Source organism: Vidua chalybeata, chromosome 1 (assembly GCF_026979565.1).
Source record: "Vidua chalybeata isolate OUT-0048 chromosome 1, bVidCha1 merged haplotype, whole genome shotgun sequence".
NCBI lineage: Eukaryota > Metazoa > Chordata > Aves > Passeriformes > Viduidae > Vidua > Vidua chalybeata.
Window position 1 is genome coordinate 105,834,367 of NC_071530.1, and position 4,939 is coordinate 105,839,305.

General features: G+C 41.2%; 1 long non-coding RNA gene across 1 annotated transcript; it reads left to right on the top strand.

The window, feature by feature from the left end:
• The first annotated feature begins 125 nt into the window (after positions 1-125).
• Positions 126-3,113, top strand: LOC128797586 (uncharacterized). Its single transcript, XR_008434185.1, has 3 exons — positions 126-335; positions 735-781; positions 2,506-3,113. It is a non-coding gene; the product is annotated as an uncharacterized LOC128797586 (long non-coding RNA).
• Positions 3,114-4,939: the final 1,826 nt, after the last annotated feature.

Below are 4,939 nucleotides of genomic sequence, written 5' to 3' on the forward strand. Positions count from 1 at the left end.
TAACCACCTATTTGTGGTTTTTGCCATGGTCCAGGATATTTGAGTCCTTGCTACACTTGTGTTTATACCTCACCAAACCTTATGTCATGGCTTCTTTGCCTCAGGATATTTATGTGTCTGAGCTTGTTGTCTGCATTGGCAAGTATGAGAAGTTCTGAAGAAAAAGCTGAAGATCTGACATCCACACCACTGATGTGGCAGTCCAGACCAGCTTTTGTCACTGTGGATGCAGTGACAACTGGAGTTTGAATATACCGAGTGTGTTCTGGGGATGTAACTGTGGATTTGTCTTCCTTCAAAAGGAATCCATTATGCACACTCCGAGACCCTGGATGGTAAGTGGGAGCCATCAGAGGATTCCTTTCAAAAGTGAGCTGCAGAGATAACTAGAATACTGATGCAGAGGTACCTCATGCATACCTAGTGTGCTTCATCCATATTACTTTCCTAGAGGTAACCTGGAGTAGGTCCTACCTGAAATGCACATACGTGTATCAAGATCTTGACATTCAGTATCTTTGCTCTGCACACCCACTCCTATCAGTCTATACTTGCCAGTATAGACACAGCCTCAGTTTATTTGACTGTGAATTCACCTAGTGATGTGTATACACCACTGGAGAACAGCATGATGAACCTCAGCCAATAGCCATGAAAAGTTTTAGAAGAAAAGGTACTATGTGATGGGGTTTCTCCCAGAGATTTCTGATTTCCTTTACGATTTCTGGTTACAGCTCAGTGATCTGAAGGAGACCACAGAAGTATTTTATTATTTGGTTCTGTAAGTACTCATTTGTTAATGCTTGAAGTATTTTTAAAAGGGCTATTTTTGTTTTTATAATAAACTTCCTAGGTCTGTTTTATAATCTTAAAAACATTTTAGTGATTTCTATTGTTACCACATTTATAGGATTGTTGAAAATTGCTGTCAAGTTTCTGACTAGCATAAATTTGTTCATATAAATATCAAATTTACCTGGAGATACTCTGTTTTGCCTGTCAAGTTTTCTGTCTCTTTGTTAACTGGAACACAGAACTGCTTTCCTTGATAAGTCCTCTTTCTGGACACACTTCATTGAAGCACAGTTTGTACTGGATAAATGGGACTTTTCAGCAGCTGTAGTTTTTTTTTTAAGCTGATAGGAAATGTTATTTATAACTCCCTGTAGTAGCTACTCTTTAATGCATGATAATCTGCTGTGACTTTACAATGAACACAGCCACATGTGGTCTCCTGCTCTCCTAACCAAATATTTTCCAGATGAAGCAGATTTTAATCACTAGGCTGCATGTAAATTTCCTGAAGGATGATAAAAGTATTTCTTTATGTTACCATTATCTTTATTTAAATTAATTAAAATTTAAATTTATGTTTTCCCATATCTCTTTCTTAGGAATATGAAGCAAGTAAACCTAGATTTTCTTCCATTCTTCCATGAAATAGAAATTTGTTGTACAGCAGGGAAATAGTAAAGTAGCAGGCATTCTTATAAAGCATTAAATTTCAAAATTTGGAAAAACTTATTTCATGGGATAGAAGAATATCACTAATGTTCCTGTTTTCCACAGAAGGTGGCAGCGTTCTGAAGCACTGATGTCAGTGTGAACTTGCTAGCAAATGCCGTTGTTGAAAGAACACAAACTTTACAGAAATTTACTCTCCTTGGAGGCTGTCACGAATATAAACAGGAGTGCTTGGGCATGAATTGTTGTTGAACTGGGGAAACTGGGGAGGGAGGAGAAACTGCATTCACATAGGTGGAGTACATGAGTCAGACAGATTTAACCCCAAAAGTTTTAACCCCTTTGTTAATTTAGCCATGTTTATTTACCACTGCAGTCATACTGCTGGAGTGCCTCTTGTCTGAAGCTACGTGAAAAATTACTTGCTTCTAGGTTATGCCTTTTTTCATGGAATAACTCAGCTGATAATGGATCACTCCACTAAATGCAGTGAATGTCCTGTTGGGCTACAGCTTTGGGAGATGACTGTCACCAGAGAGTGGAAGCTTCTATTATTTTTTCCACTTCCTTTGCCCACTCCCAGCAGTGTTCTCCAGCTCCTTAACCACGCCAGCCTCCATCTAGCACCTGAGGGACCCCCATAGACATGCAAATTTAACCTCCTAAGCGTGCAACAAACAAACAAAAACAAGAAAAGCCAGTGGAAAAACTGAGTCATATTCTACGTAAGAGTAAGAGTAAGAAAGGCCATATGACTGGAATCGGGATAAGAAAAGACAGGGGAGGAGGAAGCGCAAGCCTTCCCCTTTTGGCATGAGGGAGCTGTTAACATTGACAGCTGCTAGTGAAACCGCAGCCTTCGGCAGGCTGCATAGTTACAGGATTGAGCCCTTGGTAAGGCCACACGGGAAGCTCATTTAAATCCGTGGTTTTCTAATCACTACATATACAGAACATTTAAGGAACTGGAGGAGCAGCTGAGACAGCACAGGGCTCCGATTTTCCTCCTTTCAGCAGATTCAAAAAGTCTCTCTATCCTAGGAAGAAGGGAGAAGCTGATTTTTGCATCTCTAGTAGAAGGAATGAGACAGGAAAATTGGATCCTTCAGAGGAAGAGATGCTTGCCAATGAAGAACCACTATCTGCTTAGCAGATTTTTCCCTTTTCTTCTGTTGGAATGAAAATTAAGCAACAACAACAACCCAAACCCAAAAAGTGGCTGAGATATTCCACAGCAGATTGGCTGCAGCAGAGTTACCTGGGGAGACCCAGCATGTGTGCTGGAGGTCAGTAGCAAGTTTCCAAGGCGAGTCTCTTGGGCTTCTATATGTCTTCCTCTTTCTTATTCATTGCCTTGAGCATTCCAAGGGTCTTTTTTACAAGCTGGCATGCTGGGATGAGAACCCCAGTAAGTGGCACGGGTTGAAGTGTGCCTGTGTGTTACAGCAACTCGATGTTTCCTTTTTTCCCCTCGGGGTGATGATGCATTGAGTTGAAGAGACCCGAGGAGAAGCGGAGTGCAGGGCTAAAAGTCTTCTTCCTGGCAGGTGTGAGTCACTGGCAGGAGCCAGGTAGCTACAGGAGTTGTAGGTGAAAGAGGCGGTTCCCCTCTGGCATTCCTGTGCAGAGGGCACCTGGGGCAGCAAGGATTGGAGAATGCCCTGGCTGCCTGGAGCTTTACAGGGCAGTTAGTTGAAAAGGTAGGGGGCCATGTTCAAAATGGGGGGGGGGGGGGGTAGAATTTGAATAGTTGGTTTTCTTTTTGCAGGGAAGCAGGGAAAAAAATGGGGCTGGGACTTGTCCACTTTGCTTGCATGTCGACTGTGACTTACTTGGGGTTTTTTTGGTGGCTTTTTTTTTTTTTTTCTTTCCCAGGGGAAGGGGAACAGGAATAAAAAGAACTGCAGATAGCTACATCTGGAGGGAAGGCTGGTATAGTTGGCTTACAGAAATTTGGGTCTGGGACAGAGAGTTGATACATATATGAGTGGTACACAGGGGTCCAGACCATTCCAGAAAAAGGAGAGGAGGCTGTTGTCTGAAACATTTGGGAACTGCTTAGATAAAGTAAGCTGTTCCATCCTGTTGATTTGAAGGGCTCAAACAGTTGACTATGAGATCTCAGCTGGAAATTGCAACATGGAGAAGGTAAGGAGAAGCTTCCTGAACCACTTTTGGGGAGTAATTCCTGAGTGTGGAACCCTTTTCCAGTCTCTGCAATGATGAGTCTTAGGCATCAGAGTGACTGCACTCTGCAACAGTCAGCATGTTGGTACCTGAAGTGTGACACTCAGTGCCACATTGACAGGACTATGTTGACCTACCTGGAGTCACTGCTGCTTTATTGGCGTTTTCTTGACACTAGCTCCTGTGGAGTTGTAGACTGTCACCCACAGCCCTTTCTGCTCAGTATTTTAAATGGTACTGTTAAGTGTCTGAAAAAAGCATTAATTCTTCTGTTTAGTGTGAAATGCATACAATGGATTAGTTCTTTGTATTTAAAGAACAATACTTGTCTATTGGAAATTTTTAGGTTTTTAAAGTGTTTGGCTTTTTTTTGTTTGTTTGTTTGGTTTTTTTTTTTTGTGGTTTTTTTTTGTTTGTTTGTTTTTGGTTTTTTTTTGTGTGTTTTTTTTTTTTTTTTTTGCCAGGAGTGGACATAATAAATTACACATTTAAGTCTTGTTCTTTATGATATGGTGCTAAGACAGCTGAGGCCATGAATGACTCCTGGGTGACTGAAGGCCTCACAGAGAAAAAGAACTGTGCTATGCATTGACTCCAAGGGAAAATTGAGAAGAGGTGGATGTTCTGGAGCATGTATGTGATATATTCTGTCTTAGTCAGAAGGGTGGAACGAGATAATCTCTAGAGGACCCCGCCAGTTTCAACTTCAGCTACTTTGGAATTCTGAACTAGGAAAAAAGTTTTTTTTAAGAGGTAGGTGTCTGCAGCCTTTGTGGATTGGAATGTCATTTTTGTCCTACTCCATCTTTTCAGTAATGAGTACATTGAGAACTAACAGCTTTCTGCCACATTCAGCATTACCTATCTCTGTTGATCCTGGATACTCAGATCACGTGAAAAGCCAAATAAAGACTCTGTGAATTCACACTGTTTTGAATAGAGGGCACACTGTGCTCACTTTATAAAAACTGTGTGTGAGGTACAAAGTTACTACACGGCAAAAATGTTTATGGCATTTGCTTCTAGCTTGTGTGTACCCTGTAAGATCTGAGGTGTCTGCATTTTTTGTTTCCGAAAATCTGACTGGGAAAGCTTGAAGATACCCATAATAAAATTTGATTGTTGCAACTGTGCTTTTTCCCTGATGGGGTGTAAGGACACTGTACATTGCGGGAGGAGGGAACACCAGCTTTACAGATTTTTGCTTGATGTAGCTTTAAAGATAAATGTCTCATGGAGATCTGTATAGGGATCAGACATAAATTAAGACAGTGCAGAGAGACAGAAA